We start from the raw sequence: 18,363 nt of genomic DNA on the forward strand, positions 1-18,363 counted from the left end.
TTGTACTTTCTGATAAAGTAATTTTTTCTCGAATTTTTTAAAAATTAAAATCTATGTAACCCCTTAATTAATTCCTCTAAATTGAACAATTAGGCGCTCTCCGCCATATGATATATGTATATTTCATTTCCACTCGGTCTAAGATACTTATATTTTTATTACCATAACCATACCACCAAATGTTTCACCGTATTTGATAATCGATCGTGTCAAATAGGACTTTGCAAATTCACCATTGAATTTTCTTCTACTTTGTATAAAATATAGGGAAACCCTAGGCTATTCGGACCTACCTAGGCAAATCGCCTTTTTAAGTAGGTAAATGTGAAAGAATATATCGGTCAAAGGTCCTAATTGTTAGTTTGAGACCTCAGCTACATACTGGAGCCATAAAAATTCATTTGCCCCATTTCATGACAGCAATTGGCGACGATTTTCAAAACTCTACGTTTTCCATCCTTTTACAATGTAGGGTAATTCGGACCTCCCTACGGGGCAATTAAGACCGTCACTTTTTATAATGGAATTATGTTTACCTATGAAATCTTTATTTTTACCTATGAAACCTTAATTGAAGAAACTCCTCAAGAAGCAAAAAAATGTATTATGGGGGTACCACCACTGTAGAATACAAAAAAATAGGCATATTTCGGTATTTTTTCTAGACGAAACAGGTTAAAACTAAACTGCGGTTCCTTATAACAATATCAAGCAGCGTACGTAGGATTTCGATATTTTGATTTTTCTTTTTAGTAAAAAATCGCTTAAAATGTTATAAAAATTGACACAAAATTGCTGATTAAACGTCCGACACTCGCGCCGTTGTATTTTGTGCAACACCTTCCGAAACTCTAGCGAAATCTTCTGTCAGCACCAGCGGTTGCTCATTCGGGAAGCCATTCGCGCGAGTGCCGGAGAATTAACCCTTGTGAAGGCAAGCTAAAATCCTAACATTAAAGGGCAAGCCGGGCCTCTCAGGCCCGTCTAAATTTAAGCTCCTTTTTGCCGTTCTCATATAGAAAGGTTATGCAATCGGTCGAAATTTCGACTTTTTAACCGAGACCCGCGCGGGCCAAATCTCTTATACCATTCGACTCAGTTCGTCGAGGTCGTAAAATGGCTGTATGTGTGCGTCTATGTATGTATATATGGATGTATGTATGTGCCAAACAATCTCACCGATTTTTCTCTAAGGTGGCTGGACCGATTTGTACAAATTTAGTCTCAAATGAAAGGTGCAGCCATCCCATCGGTCGCTATTGATTTTTTTATTGATCCGACTTCCGGTTCTGGAGTTACGTGTTGAAGAGTACAATCACACTGCAAATTTCCATAGAAACTGATACCACCATGATGTCCAAATGATGCAATATATATTAAAATATGTGCAACATTACTTGGCTTTGCATGTCTAGATCATTAATGACCCACCGAAGGCACTTCGACCACATTGGCCAGCTATGGCGGTTCTTGATGCCCCGGGGGAACTTACCAAGTTCCTAAAATAATGTCATACCTATTTCTCAGCGAATTCTTTACCGATCTTTACAAACTTGGTTTCAAATGAAACGTACAGCATTCCCATTGGTTCCTGTTGAATTTCTAATTGATCCGACTTCCGGTTCCGTAATCACAGGATGATGAGTACGAACACGCAGCAAATCCCGATTTCAGTGTATAAGGCGATGGATGTAAAAAGGTTAATTTTTTTTCCAAAAGGTGAGTACTCGGAAGATCACGTCGACTGTCGATTGGTTCTGAGCTCCATTTCGTTTGAACACGACCAATAAATGTTTCTGGGTTGCTATTAATTTCTTCTGATGCATAACCGGAGTACATATTTAGATTCTTCTTCCCAGTCTGCATCAGATTCATTGTCGGAAGCAATATCATTCGCATCTTCTTCCTCGCTTAGCATATCAGCTTCGGCATCGTCTGCTGTTGAATTTGCTCGAATTTCTTCCATTATTTCAGATTCTTTGAGACGATTGAAAACATGGGCATATCGTTTTATAGCCATTTAAATTTTTTGTTGCTTTTAGATCCTACAATTTGAATAATTATGACAACTATAACACAAAGAATAGACAATAACGACAGAGTTAGGTTATGTTGTATCCAAATAATTGTCAAGTAGACCACAGTGGGTGACATAAAAGTATTTACCCAAAAAATATGACACACGTCACTATCGTATGCTATTTTTACATTTCTTATAAAAGAAATGTATAGAATTCGCTCAAACTTTCAAGATTTTTTTCTTATAAGAAAATGTAAAAAGATAAAATCAATCAAAACATGAAAAAAATCCTGCTAATATGAAGATGAACTCTTCAAAATGTTGGATAAATATTAATGTATAAAACCCGTGGTATTCCTAGTAAATGTTGCATGCACACCGGGCCTGCCAGGCCCGGCTTGCCTTTTTGTGCATATAAAAAATTCAAACATAGCTGCGCATCACTCCATCGATGAAAATTTCACAATTCTTTATTTTTGTTATAGATTTCAAAGCTACTTATCAAAATTTCCATGCCCAAGCTTATACTGCATACACATTTTTTTGTAACTAAAAAATTGTAACGTGCCGGGCCTCTGGGACCCGGTTGCCTTTTTGAGGGTTAAAAAAAAAATAGCCAATAAAAAATAAAATTCTACGTGCGTCGCTGGAGAAATCAATTTTGAATATACTGTACAAATTTCAAAACGATCAAAAATCGTTTGATCGAGTTATTAAGATTATGTTTTCGGATATACATAAGAGGTGTTGCGACAGAATTGAAAATTAGAACATTTTGCAATTATTGTCGCTGCGGCTTTTTGTTATATCTTAAAGCATATATAACCCTTTAAAAGAACTTAATCTGGTTAGTCACATCTGACGAATGGCGCATCATGTATTTTCTTTGCTGTGGTGTGGCAATCGTGGTTGATGGAATGGGCGATCCGAACAGCCCGTATGCTCATTTCGCATAAAGTGGTGAGCTTCTTGAAAATATCACCATAAAATAGGAGCCACAAGCACTCCAAAATACTTACTTGTTATTTTTCACTTTTATTTGTTAGCATTGTAATGGTTTTACTATTATAATGATTTTTGTTTTGCGGATGGCAAAAAATGAAACACGTTGTATTTCTATTCTAAAAAACCCTGCAGAATGAGATTCATCTGACAAAACTAATGTTTCAGAATGGCGCTTCCACGAATATGTACGACAGTCAGAATATTTATTACGATTTTCTGAGATTTCGAGGAGGTCTGAATTACCCCTATGGTCTCAATAGTAGAGGGTTTTTCCGACCAAATACTATTATTAAAAAGAAGAAACTTCTTGTAATCCTTGCGGATAGAGAATGTACCTGGTTGATCTATCGTGTCAGTAGCGCACGTTAACCCTTGTTTATTGAAATAGAGTTCGATGTTTGCAATGAATTATAGCATTTTACAAAAATTAAGTCGCAACGTAATGCAATTTTTTTTAATTCGTTTATTTGAAAAGGCTCAAAGCGTTAGCTTAAAGGAACTAGACAGTCTTTTGTATATTTACCTTAAATATAGAAAAAATATTCTATTTATGTGTCGAATTCAGCGCACGCAGCTTTAAGTACGTGGGCGATCCTAATAGTATTTGAAGATATCATCCTTGCCTGTCGAGACATCGTGCGCATGGTTTGCAATGATTGTTCGATGGCTTGAGGGTATCAACGACGATCCGTCCTCTGCTTTTCAGTTATTGTTGGGTACAATTTGCTGCCAGTAATCTGGTTCGGTGGTAAATCCGTGTGATGGCACGAAGTATCTGACCTTGAAATTCCAGAAATGACACAAAAGGTTTTTCGTCCATGCGATAGCTGCTGCTAGTCCATTGTGTTGTAACGTTAGTAAGATGCGTGTAGTTTGTGTGGTGGTTGAGTCAAGACTGTAATGCAATTTATTTTTGCTTCGATTGACATTTCTCCATTTCCCATATCCTACAATTGTTTGACGAATCAACTTGTGATGGTGACTATGAAAAGTGTTCCTGGTCGCTTTGGCCACTTCGGAAAATTTAATCAGTAGTATTCTAACAATGTCCCGAAATGATTTTAAAGATTTTCGAGGCTTTCTCAGTTGAAGTTTAATTCAAATTGTTAAACAAACAAACTTCAATTATTATGAATATTGAACGTTTTTTAAACTTTTATTTATACATATTGTAGATTTAATACATAATTAGAATTGCAACTATTTTTGAACTTATGAACTCGGTGGTTCATATTGCATCATATGAACACAGCTAAGTTATTCGAAAATTTTATTCGTTATTTTTGTAATAATAATATGAGCAGTGTTCACGTCATGTAAATATCAACGTAGTGTGGCTGTCAATGAGATGTATTTACCAAATGAGTAAAGATAGTTCGTTAAATTGTGACTACTGAAAAGAACTGTTGTTTCTTCACAAACGTATAAATGTACTTGATGCGTTGCTACACCTGAAAAAAATAATTCAAAAAACTTCAATTTGTTGTACGTGTTTAGCGGATATTCGGTAATACAACTTTCACAACAATGGGACACGTGTACGAAAACAAAATTATTATTCTTGAATTTCGATCACTTTTTTCTGAGGATCAGAAGCTGCCAAATATGTGGCCAATGCACAGTGGGATAGGAATGAAAATTAACAAGACAAAACCTCTAGCGTTTTGGGTGCACATTTTTTTACTTGCTGTGTCAGCCAACCCAGGGACAACTTGACAGATAGTGCTTGTTTCATATATGTACCACCGATTTGATGGTGGCGCTAGTATGCTTTCTCTGTACGAGTACCACGAACAACGAAACGAAAAAGTTTCAAGAGAAAAGCGTGTTTCGTTACGTGTGTTATGAACGCCGTCAATGCGACTAGAACAACATTTAGAAAAAACATATTCCAAAATGTGGACAAAGAAAACTATTAATAGAGAATAAATGTATCCCTAACTGGAAACCGTCAGCAAAGTTGCATAAATCTTATTATAAATTTAGCTGGAAATCGTTGTTTTTAGCAACCGACTCTCTTCCTTCCCAAAAATGTTTTTGTTTTCTTGTAGTGTGAAGTTTTTAGTCGGTAAATCATTGGTGATTTTTTCTCGAGAAATATAAATCAAAAACATTTTTGGTCAATGAAAGTAAATCACCAAGCTTAACAATTCGTGAACCTAAGACATCTTGTTTCAAGTTCATTAAGAACGTCAAGAATTCTAGTGTTATGATCGGGAAAATAAAGAATATATGTAGGATTTTCTACCTATTTAACAAAATTTGTTTTGAATAGAATTTGTGTGCTCTTATCAGAATTCTGGCAGCAAACCGGTAATGCTCGGTTTCAGCAAGAATGCTGCCAGGAATGTACAATTTTGTTCGACTCCTGCCAGAGTTTTGTTCGACTTTTGCAATAATTCTGTCCGGAAGATATTGCGATGATTTTGGTACGAATCTCTTCAGAATTATTCTGGCGTTTTACTCGGCTTGGCAGTCTGATAGAAACCTCACGGAACGGCATCTACCGAAGGATTTCATGTATGAGGAGATGTTGATTCGATTCGGAAGATTTTCGGAAATTCCAATATAAGTGGAAGTGGATTGATTTTGAAAGTCATCTTCTTGTATTTCCGAAAATCGAGTTTATTTTATTTTGGATTTTTTCAAATCAAAATGGAATATATGTTTCTGTTCAGGTATGGCATAATGAGGACAGCTTCTAATTTAAACAGCAAAATATATTTGATGATAGAAATGCTTAAATTGTTTATTTTTTACAGATGTGGAAAATAATAAATGGCATGCGCCTTTTTCAAATTTTGCTTTTTGTTTCACCTAAGTCAAGCTAAACCTTCATGAGTGGTCTAAATTCATGAAACTATCCGGATCACGCGAGGAAAGAATATATCCGACCAATTGGAAAGTGTCAGCTTTGCATCATACACAGCCGATCCTTCTCTCCGATAGGCTTAACAGAATCTCCTACTCTTTGCTCAACGCATTGACTCAAATGGTATTGCGATAATGGGGGTACTCGATTAGAGATTTTACTGCGCTCAAACAGAAGATTTTCACCATTCTCAAGACAATTTTGTTATTATATTGGCTCTTAATAAGAGGCGAATGACCTTAAGGTTAAAACCTCTATAATCGAAATAAAAAATGGACCTTAATAACAAATCAAAGAAGCTGAAATAATAAAATTATTATTGTGATAATGTGGTACCCTTCTTAATACGGTAAAAACGGGTACATTACACCATTCAATTTTATAAATGGATTATGATGATTAAATTGTTATGATTACATAATGTTATTTTTGTTACTACATATTACGCATCTCTCACCTGATTTTTTTTACGAATTCCCCAAATCTCCGTGTAATTATTTGAAAGCTGTCTTTATTATGGTTGAGGAACGTCAAATGTGGGATGAATGGTTGCTACGTATACTGTAGTAAAAAATTACAGTTATGTTTCTTTACCATGAAGCGTTCATTTTTGACATTTTTTTTTGTTATTTTATGACAACAATGACTTCAATTGTTCTGGTGTGAATTTGGTTATTTTCAGTAGTTTGTATGAATTATGGCGAATGGGATCAAATCTCCACGAATTTGAAGGGATCAAGTGAACCCATAGCATCTATTTCAGCAAACTTTAGTAAAAATATAGTTGAACAAAAGAATCAGCTCAATCATAACGTATTCATATAATTGACAGTCTCCTGTAATTCTGTATGCAAAAGTAGAGTATGTAATGGGTGATTTTATCAATTTTATAAAAGTTTGAAAATTTGGAAAATAAATCTTCTTCAGTTCTTCTGAGATTTTTTTTTTAAATCGGTAAAAAATCGGTTACACAAGTCCAATTTCTTTTTTCTGTGTTAATGAAATTTATGTTTAGACAAAACTACGCAACTTTATAGTATATTCGATCAATGTATGTTACAGTAAAATGTGTAATTTAAATGTAAAAAGGGAGGAATAAGAGATTAGTGTGTACTGCAAGAGGTGGGCATTTGACAGCCCGCTTGAAAACAAAAGATCGCTGCACAATTTGCTTGAAAACAAATCCCCGGAAGAACGGGTGCCAAAATAAAAATGGATAGTCGGAGAAAAGAGTTGACCGAGTACGGTCGGTGGCGGTCTGCGATTCCCGCCAGAAAAAAAGGGAGTCTGAAAAAAAGTCGACGGAGAGCGGTGGTATTTCTCCCCGACGGGAGGCGTCAAAAGGAAAAAACGCCACGAGTGAGTGAACGGTCGAGGTCGGGCCGTAGTGCGACCGCTATTGCAAAATTGGTACCCTTTTTCCCACAAAGGCGAGATTCGCCCGGCAAGTTTCGTGGTGGACGGAAGTGAAATTAGGTTGGCCGAAACGAACGCGCACGTGTGCCTATTCTTGCTTCGGCCGGATCAAAAGGCTAGTTTTTCCATCCCCTTTTGCTTGGGTCTCGTCGCAATCGTCCTGGCGGTCATCGGTGTGGTGAAAATAACGGAGACATTTCAGCCGTGCGCTCTGCGATCGGGAGACAATTTTGATTATCGCCAGCGACATCAACAAAACTGCGCTCGTGTTCCCGAGACCCGAAAAAAGCGAGATTCGGAAGTTCCGGAACTTTCGACGAGGCCGAAAGACGTGTTAGGTCGAGCAGCATTGAACGGGAATTGACCTGGCAGGTTACAATTAGTTGGCGCTATCATCGAACGCACCGGCGACGACGGTGAACGAATCGACGCAGTCAAGACCGTCCCACCTCTCCATCAGCCGGCCTCGTTATGCAGGCGCACGTATGGTGAAGAACGACTGCCAGCCACGAGACATGACAGTGATCTGCTTGGTCCCAAGATGACCCACGAGATGTGATCGTCAACTACCGGTGAGTCTGCACATTATCTCTTCCCTCTTACAATAACATATTTATATTTGTGGGATTTCGCCTTTTGATTTGGGTAAAAAAGAGCCATATACATATTTTGTTACAATGGCGCCCAACATAAAATCCCACATGTTTATTTGAGCCAATTAGTAGATTAGTGTAACATTAAAGATTTGTGGTAGTAATTAAGTTTAGTTGGTTTGCGATCCATTAAGAAACTTTTAGGATGGACTTCACCCATCTAAATGACGAAGAGATCAACTACGAGTTGGCCTTACGTCACATGGTTAATCTAGGTTCTATGACTCATAGAGTCAAAGTTCAAAAGTTGAGGGCCGCTGTTCAAGATGACCGGACCCGAAACATTTTTCACAACAGTTCGGATCACGTTATGAGTCCAACTGTTAATATAGAATCCTGTCAGGTAGCCATTTATGAGCTACAGAAAGCTGTCGGACCTGCTCTTCAGAGCACCGACAAGCAAAATTTAAGTCAATTACGGTCGCGACTCGTACATTATAGGAACAGGTTGGCATGTCTCAAGCCGCCGGGTTTCCTAGCAAACGCGCACAGATCGCTCGACGCGCTTGTCAGAGTGTTAATCAGTGACGTGAACAGTGCTTTAACCAATCCAGTGAGTGTGGCAGGTTATGGAAGTGCAGGAGGGGCAGTGCCAAAAACCAATCGGCAGCTGCTAGCGGACGAGAACAATCCAACGCAAGACGATAACGGCGCCAGGGCGACTGGACCGGTCGCGTCGACAGAGCATAGCAGAAGAAGCAGTCAACATACAACGCTTCCGGCATCCAGCTCGTTACTATCCGCGAGCCGAGGGCAAGGTGCTCTCGAATTGGACTTCTCCGGCAGACGTTTCTATAGCGATCACGGACGGATTACGACAGAGTCACATTACACGCCGCCACCACTGGACATTCCACCGACTCCCAGGAGTGTTTACAATCACGAGCGGTGGGACAATTCGCGCTTAGCGGATCAGCAAGAAGAGGAGAGAGCCGGCTGGAATTCGATCGATAACCAACGCAGGTCGGAACGAAACGACCGAACAGGAACAGCCAGCGGCACGAGAGGAAACAGGAACGTATGGGAAGAGTACGACCAGCTGCGCGATGATTTACTGCATCATCTACTGCGGCGAGACACCAGAACGGCGAGCGATCGGGGCGACGAGAGGCGCACAACGAAAGCAGTACACAACTGGCCATTCAAGTTTCGGGGAGAGAAGGACACAACGTCGCTAAACATATTCTTGGACCGAGTTGAAACATTCGCTAGATCGGAAGGGATGAACGACGACACCTTATTGGCATCGATCAAACATCTGTTACAGGAAGATGCTTTGGATTGGTACGCACGAGCCATGGCGCAGCACACATTACTTTTCTGGGAGGCATTCAAACGGGAGATACGGAAGGAATTCCTACCCAGTGGATATGCACAGATTTTGCGCCTTGAGGCTTGCTTCCGATTCCAAGGACCCAACGAGGCATTTTCGAAATATTATAGGGATATCGCAGCATTATTTCGGTTTGTTACGCCACCGATGTGCGAGGAAGAGAAGTTTTTCATCGTAAAGAAAAACATGAATGCCGATTATGCAGCGATCGTGACCGCAGCCAGACCACACACTATACAGGAAATGGTGGAAATCTGCACCAGCTACGATGAAACGAGGATGCTTCTGAACAGGCAACGCAGGGTTCCAATTCCGCACAGTGCGCTTTTAGAGCCTAGTTTCGCAACACCCACTGTTGTACCAAGACCAGCACCGGCAATGCAGCATCAACCACGGTTCGGCAGGGTACACACAGTAGAGCTGGAGGAAAACGCGGCAGGCGGATTGGTCGACGGGCAAAATTCCTCGCTCGATGAAGAAGGAGCATACTCGCAACATGATGACGGATACTGGCAGCTGAAGATAGACCAGCTCACGGAGCAAGTCAGCGCGCTGAAGATGCAGTTGACGACGAGGAACGCTAGACCAACGTTTACGTCAGCACATAATTTAGAGAAGGCGAACGCCGCACAGCAGCACAGACAATACGCGCCACAACTACTCACGCAGCAGACACAGCGTCAGTACAGCAACTCACGCAGCAGACACAGCGTCAGTACAGCAACCAGCTACAGAGACAGCAACCTCCGCCTGCGCAGCACCACTCTCGGGAGTTGCAAGCTCCGCAGAACTCAGCACGAGGAGAGCAAGACAGAGCCGGGGAAAACAGAGCAGATCCGATAGACCAGAGACGTACGGGGATGATCTGCTGGAACTGCGATGAGGAAGGACATCGTTTCATGGATTGTGCAAAGCCACAGGCAATTCTTTTCTGCTATCGTTGTGGACGAAAGGGATACTCTCTGCGCAGCTGCATCACGTGTCGGACAGATGCGGGAAACGCTACCGCGGGGAATCTGCAATAGAGGGTAAGGAATCTCCGCAACCAATAGAAAACCCCTCAGATACCACCGAACTAGGATTACTAAATACAATCATCATCAATCCCGGACTAGACAATCGCCTACATGCAATCATTAGTATACTGGGCAAAGAAATGACAGCGCTGCTGGATAGCGGGGCGAACTGCTCACTGCTAGGTGGCAACAATGTAAAGATCGTCGAACAGCTAAGTCTGCGCAAAGGAAACGTGATTGGAGGCATCAAAACAGCGGACGGCACGCAACATAAAATTTCACACTTCGTTCGAGTGCCGATAGTTTTTAACAACCGGAACGAGACCATCCCATTGCTGTTGGTTCCGACAATTCCGGATTGCCTGATCCTGGGCATGAACTTTTGGGACAAGTTCGGAGTCAAAGCAACATGCTGCAGTGTGGAAACAGAGCTGGAGGAGACGGAGCTGAACGAGGATGAGCCAATGAATGTCCTGAGCGCAGCACAACACAGACAGCTTAAGGAAACGGTTGCGAAGTTCCCAACAGCGGAAGGAAGGCTGGGCAGGACAATACTATATGAGCACCGGATAGACGTAGGAGACGCACCACCACGCAAGCAGCGACACTATCCAATGTCTCCGTACGTGCTAGAAGAAGTGAACCGCGAGATCGACAGGATGCTCGCTCTGGATGTTATAGAAGAAGCGCTATTTTCTCCGTGGAACAACCCACTGGTAGCGGTTAAGAAGAAAACTGGGAAATACCGGGTCTGTCTGGACGCCCGCCACTTAAACTCGGTGATGGTGAACGAAGGATACCCTATTCCGCAAATCTCGTCAATTATCAATAATCTCGGCGGTTGTGAGTACATATCGTCAATCGATCTCAAGGATGCGTTCTGGCAGTTACCGTTGCAGGAGGCATCCAGGCCGTTGACAGCATTTACGGTTCCATCACGAGGACACTTCCAGTTCAAGGTAGTTCCCTTCGGACTTTGTACAGCGAGTCAAGCTCTCGCGCGATTAATGACACACTTGTTCGCAGACATGGAACCATACGTATTTCACTACCTGGACGACATCGTAATCTGCTCCAAAACGTTCGACGAACACATCAAGCTGTTGGAAGAAGTAGCGAGGCGTCTACGAAGAGCAAACTTGACGATATCGCCAGAGAAATCCAAGTTCTGTCGTCGAGAAATCAGATATCTGGGGTACATTTTGAATGAGAGCGGATGGAAAGTCGATGAAGAAAAGATCGAGAGCATCGTGAAATTCCCAGCTCCAACGAATCGGAAGGAGGTGCAACGGTTTCTCGGCATGTGCAATTGGTACCGACGTTTTATAGCAGATTTCTCTCGACTGGCAGTACCAATAACGGAACTGACGAAGACAAGGAATAAGTTTCGATGGAGTACGCAAGCAGACGAAGCATTCCTAAAGCTCAAAGCAGCGTTGGTATCAGCCCCGGTGTTGGCAATGCCGGACTATACAATGCCATTCGCTATTGCCTGCGATGCCAGCGATGTCGCGATTGGAGCCGTACTGACGCAGGAGACCGACGGAGAAGAACACCCGATTTGCTACTTTTCACAGAAGCTATCGTCTTCGGAACGGAAGTATTCGGTAACGGAACGGGAATGTCTGGCGGTCATCCGCGCCATCGAGAAGTTCCGAGGGTACATAGAAGGAGTGAAGTTTACAGTTTTTTGCGACCATGCCGCACTCAGCTACCTGCGATCGATGAAGAATCCGACAGCCCTCATGAGCCGGTGGTTGTTACGTTTAAACGCATTCGACTTTGAGATCAAGTACCGGAAGGGAAGCATCAACGTAGTGCCGGACGCACTATCACGGATAGTGGCATCGGCGTCCTTCGACGGTGCGAACTCCACTGATTCGTGGTACATGCAGCTAAAGGATAAAGTGCAGAAGGAAGGCGATCGTTTCCCGGACTTCAGGTTAGCGAACAACGAGCTGTACAAGAACTGTTTAAGCAAGGACGAAGATGGAAATGCGATCCACTTGTGGAAAAAGGTGGTACCATTCGAAGAACGACGCGGGTTAATAGGCAAGTTCCATGACTCACCTACAGCAGCACACTTGGGTTTCCACAGAACTCTTCAGAAACTTCAAGCCCATTTTCACTGGCCGAAGATGCGGGAGGAGGTAAGCAACTACGTCAAGAGCTGTCAAACCTGCAAGGCAAGTAAAGCACCAAACACAAGGATGATGCCACAGATGGGAAACTTGAAGCCAGCCAAAATGCCCTGGGAGTTAATATCAATGGACTTCGTTGGTCCGTTCACACGCTCGAAGCAGGGAAACACAGTCATGCTAGTAGTCGTAGATTGGATCACGAAATACGTCGTCGCACATCCAATGAAAAACGCGGACGCTTCAAAGATGGTTCAGTTTCTGGAGCAGGAAGTCTTCTTGAAGTTTTCACGTCCCAGAATAGTTTTATCGGACGATGGAAAACAGTTCGAGTCGACGGTGTTCAAGTCATTGCTAGCTCGGCACAACATCGTGCATATGAAGACGGCTTACTACTGCCCAATGGTAAACAATGCAGAGCGGGTCAACAGAGTACTAATCACCTGCATTCGAGCATTGCTAGAAGGAGATCATCGAGAGTGGGATTCACAGCTTCCAGCAATCACGGCGGCCATCAACGGTGCGAAACATGATGCGACCGGAGTAAGTCCGCATTTCGCCAACTTTGGAAGGGACCTAATACTTCACACAGATCTCTACGTGCAACAAAGTCTCAACACCCCAGACGACCCCAAGGTAGCACAGGATATGCGACTGTCAACGGTTCGGCGGGTACAGGAATTCGTACTGCGACGCATCAGGAACAATCACGAAAAGGCGAAGCAGAGATACAATCTTCGAACACGAACAGTAGCATTCAAACCGGGAGATTTGGTATGGCGTAGAACCTTCGGTCAGTCGTCGAAAGCAAACCACGTGAACCGCAAACTTGATCCCAAGTTCGTTCCAGCGATAGTCAAAGACGTCCTGGGCGTCAACCTGTACACTCTAGAAGACGTAGCCACGGGAAAGAGAGGCAGGTTTCACGCAAAGGACATTAAGGCGGATTAGAGAAAATTTACTCAGCTATGTCGGTAGGCTCCAACTTGCTAACCACGAGCATCATGCTCCCAAAATACCGTTAGCCGATCGGGACAAATCGTGCCCTGTCATGGTGTGGCGAGCAATAACTTTTCAAACTACCTCCCCATCATGGCACACCAGCCAGCGTCGTTTGGATTCGAAGAGCTGTCTAGGAAGGCCCATGACAACTCGCAGTCGCAGCAAGGAGCTTTCGTGACGTAAGGACGGGACAGGACTTCCATCAACGAGGACAGAAGCCTTCAGCAGGCAAGCCGTTAGCGTATCGGGAGAAAACGCACGTCGAGAATCAAAAGCCTTCAGCAGGCAAGCCGTTAGCGAATCGGGAGAAAACGCACGTCGAGAAGCAAAAGCCTTCAGCAGGCAAGCCGTTAGCGATTCGGGAGAAAACGTGTTTCGAGAAGCAGAAGCCTTCAGCAGGCAAGCCGTTAGCGAATCGGGAGAAAACGCACGTCGAGAAGCAAAAGCCTTCAGCAGGCAAGCCGTTAGCGTATCGGGAGAAAACGCACGTCGAGAAGCAAAAGCCTTCAGCAGGCAAGCCGTTAGCGATTCGGGAGAAAACGTGTTTCGAGAAGCAGAAGCCTTCAGCAGGCAAGCCGTTAGCGAACCGGGAGAAAACGCACATCAGAAGCAGAAGCCTTCAGCAGGCAAGCCGTTAGCGATTCGAGAGAAAACGCATGTCAAGAAAGCAGAAGCCTAAAACAGGCGCGCCTTTTCGGAACGAGAGAAATCGACCAGCGAGCACGCGAGCGCAACAGGAAGGAAAGCAGGCAACCGCAAACTAGAGACGGAACTTTCGGAGCGAGTCTCGGGAAAACCTTGAGCCGTTGCACAGGGGTGCAGGTCGACGAAGGCGGACCCCTCTGGACTCCGCAGACATAGCAAAAGTCAATCTCATAGGTAAGCTGCTTCATGGTGACACATCAAACCAAGATAGACCTCAGTCACTGGCGCAAGCGCACGAGCCGTATTCGGAGCAAGCAAAACCATGCAGTGGATGGAGCAGAGCATACCAGGACAACAATCGAGCACAGCAGACCGTGGCGAAGCGGAATCACCAACGGACATACACCGCTCAGAGCGGGGGATTCAAGTAGGACGAAGCCAAGCACCCAACCCTCCTCACAACCTGCCAACTCCAGCTGCTTACACAACGTTCCAGCGTTTGCCGTTCTCGATACGGGAGAAATCGAAGCACGAGAGTCCACGACACGCAAGCCTCAGAAGGCCAGCCGTTTGTCAGAGCGAGAGAAACTGATACAGTAAGAATCCAGACGCGGACGGAACATAGATTCGGATAAGTAAGTAAGCTATGAGCAACACCAGCTACAAGCACAGAACGAAGACGTGAAACGAAAGATAAGTAATCCTGGATTGGTGTCGACAGCCTGTTAGATCCAGCACAGTCGCGATCCGTAAATCGGATCCATCAGACAGTTGTAGTGGGGGTCGATGTGAAATCAACCAAAAGAAACGCGATTCTGGGCGCGGTAAAACCCTAGCACTGGACTCATATCGATTTGGGAGACTAAATACCTCCTTTCCTACGCAGCTGTCAGTCTTAGCAAACCAAATAATCTACCACATTATAAGTCCTTAGTTTCAGTATTAGTCTTAAGTGTTAATTCTAACCTATTTAGCCCTAATAATAGGTTAAGAGTTTATTGAATGTTTTGCCGTTGCAAACGATGGTTTCGAGTTTGAGACAAGGACTTACCCGGAGACTTATAGCCAAACTTTAGTTGGCGGATTCGCAATGTTTAGCCAGGATTTGCTGGCGGTATTATGTAGTTTTGTGATTTGTTTTTTGAGATTAGTTTGTTCCTTAGCTAGCTGGAGCATGTAGAAGAATGTCGATACATCGAGCATCGCATTCGATTAGCGATTTAATTAGTCTCCGGGAGACTCCTTAAAGGAGTATGGCTCATAAATTTCTCATGAATCGAGCCATTGCCGATTCATGAGAAATTTTTCTGTAACGGCAATGTTGTGTTACAGTAAAATGTGTAATTTAAATGTAAAAAGGGAGGAATAAGAGATTAGTGTGTACTGCAAGAGGTGGGCATTTGACAGCCCGCTTGAAAACAAAAGATCGCTGCACAATTTGCTTGAAAACAAATCCCCGGAAGAACGGGTGCCAAAATAAAAATGGATAGTCGGAGAAAAGAGTTGACCGAGTACGGTCGGTGGCGGTCTGCGATTCCCGCCAGAAAAAAAGGGAGTCTGAAAAAAAGTCGACGGAGAGCGGTGGTATTTCTCCCCGACGGGAGCCGTCAAAAGGAAAAAACGCCACGAGTGAGTGAACGGTCGAGGTCGGGCCGTAGTGCGACCGCTATTGCAAAATTGGTACCCTTTTTCCCACAAAGGCGAGATTCGCCCGGCAAGTTTCGTGGTGGACGGAAGTGAAATTAGGTTGGCCGAAACGAACGCGCACGTGTGCCTATTCTTGCTTCGGCCGGATCAAAAGGCTAGTTTTTCCATCCCCTTTTGCTTGGGTCTCGTCGCAATCGTCCTGGCGGTCATCGGTGTGGTGAAAATAACGGAGACATTTCAGCCGTGCGCTCTGCGATCGGGAGACAATTTTGATTATCGCCAGCGACATCAACAAAACTGCGCTCGTGTTCCCGAGACCCGAAAAAAGCGAGATTCGGAAGTTCCGGAACTTTCGACGAGGCCGAAAGACGTGTTAGGTCGAGCAGCATTGAACGGGAATTGACCTGGCAGGTTACAATTAGTTGGCGCTATCATCGAACGCACCGGCGACGACGGTGAACGAATCGACGCAGTCAAGACCGTCCCACCTCTCCATCAGCCGGCCTCGTTATGCAGGCGCACGTATGGTGAAGAACGACTGCCAGCCACGAGACATGACAGTGATCTGCTTGGTCCCAAGATGACCCACGAGATGTGATCGTCAACTACCGGTGAGTCTGCACATTATCTCTTCCCTCTTACAATAACATATTTATATTTGTGGGATTTCGCCTTTTGATTTGGGTAAAAAAGAGCCATATACATATTTTGTTACATGTATTCTGATCCGGGGATCAAGTCTCCTCAGTCTCCCCTAATATTGATCTGCTTGTGATAATGTTGTTCTACCAGAGACAAAAAACTGCGAGAAAAATATTCAAGTTTAAAATTTGAATTAACGCGAAATTGGCTATGTCATTGGTGTCTTCGGAGGTGTTTATTAACGTAAGAAGCCGCTCCTTCTTATACTGTATGTCTAAAGATTCAACCCCCTAAAAGTGAGATATATTCTGAGGATTCTATCATATTTTTCCGAATGACATTTGCGTGACAACCATTTACCCGAACGACATTTGCCCGAATGTCACATGAACCCGAATGTCATTCACCCGAATGCCACGTACACCCGTGAGACATTCGACCGAATGTCACATAATCCCGAATGCCATTTGCCCGAATCCCATTCACCCGAAAAACATCGAAATAAAAATACACCACAGGAAATTAAATAAATTAAGCAGAAATACATTTTTTATTTGATTTACATTCAATCCTAAGAAGCAATTAACACTAAAGCTATACATGTTAAACAGTGATTCGTATCATCTGGTTTATATGATTTAACTAATGAATCCAGTTTTAGGTCTTTTAGTTGCTGGTTCCGCTTGCAGTGTATGTAAAACGTTCCCAGCCAAGCCGACCATGGTTGTTGGCCATTGGACCAAAGACCAGTGTATGTTCTATGCTTTGAAATACATTTGGCATAAAGGTCGTTTCGGACAAGGGTCAATGGGTTTATGGTACGAAAGAAGCTTTTGTCAAAATGTGCATTCATTTCGATTTCAGTACACATTCATAGAAATGTTGGAAAGAAGGAATCAAATCCTAAGTTATAGTAAGCCGCGTAAACGAGTGGATCAACAGCTACTTGGTATATAGATTCAAAGAACTGCTCTTGTGTGAAAGAAGGAATTAAATCATATGTTTGAGAAAACCGGCAAAACTTGATCACCAGTTTATTTGCAAGTTCGCACACAGATTCAAACCCCTAAATTTAAATCAACCGAGCAAACGAGTCGATCACCAGTTTACTTGCGACAGCTTGCTTGCAACTTATTTGGCATGCAAATTCAAGGAACTGCTCATTATCAACCCCTGAGTTTGAGTAAACCGGGCAAATGAGTGGATCACCAGTTTATTTGCGAGGACTATTTGGTTTGCAAATTCAAAGAACTGTTCATGTTTGAAAGAAGGAATCAACTCTCATGTTTCTGGCTAACGGCTGTTGATGTTGATGTCGCCAACGAATCGAAAATCACAGCATTCCCAATCAATACCCAGAGTTGGTGACGGGAATGATGCGGAATGCATCAATGGTTGCGACGAAGGTATGCTCAAAACTGTTTTCTGGCCATCAAACTCCTTTTGAGATTTAGCTGGCGGTGGTTTAAACGATTGAGATGATAATGATGATGATGATGTCGCTAATAGTTTTCTGATCTGACGTGGTTTCCGAACTGGAAATGGCGGCGTTGATATAGAGCATGATGAAGATATCCAATATCCAACATTTTATGAACTGACCAAAGCAACGAAAACTGAGAGAATGGCTATAGAAGCATGCTTGCTTGTTGGATACTAGTATTGTAATTTTGTTTTCCTTTTATTGGATTTTTTACAATAGTAAATGGTCTTATAAGCATAAAGTTACCTTCCGGTGGATTTGATTTTATATTTTGTTTGAGTGGATGCGGTATTCGTGTTAATGATTTTCGAGCAAGTGGAATATTCGGTTTATGGCATTCGGGTAAATGGTCCATTCTGGATTATGACATTCTGGTAAATGGTCCATTCGGGTAAATAGCTTTCGGGCGAACGTGGCATTCGGGTGAATGTGATAGAACGATTCTGAGAGCTATTCATTGAAACGCAATCTTCAAAAATAATCACCAAAAT

General features: G+C 43.1%; 1 protein-coding gene across 15 annotated transcripts in view; it reads left to right on the forward strand.

Moving 5' to 3' along the window:
• LOC131683361 (cytospin-A-like) overlaps positions 1 to 18,363 on the forward strand; it is a 258,651-nt gene that overhangs the window by 187,155 nt on the left and 53,133 nt on the right. The gene's annotated exons all lie outside the window — the stretch shown is intronic.

This window comes from Topomyia yanbarensis, chromosome 2 (assembly GCF_030247195.1).
Source record: "Topomyia yanbarensis strain Yona2022 chromosome 2, ASM3024719v1, whole genome shotgun sequence".
Lineage (NCBI taxonomy): Eukaryota > Metazoa > Arthropoda > Insecta > Diptera > Culicidae > Topomyia > Topomyia yanbarensis.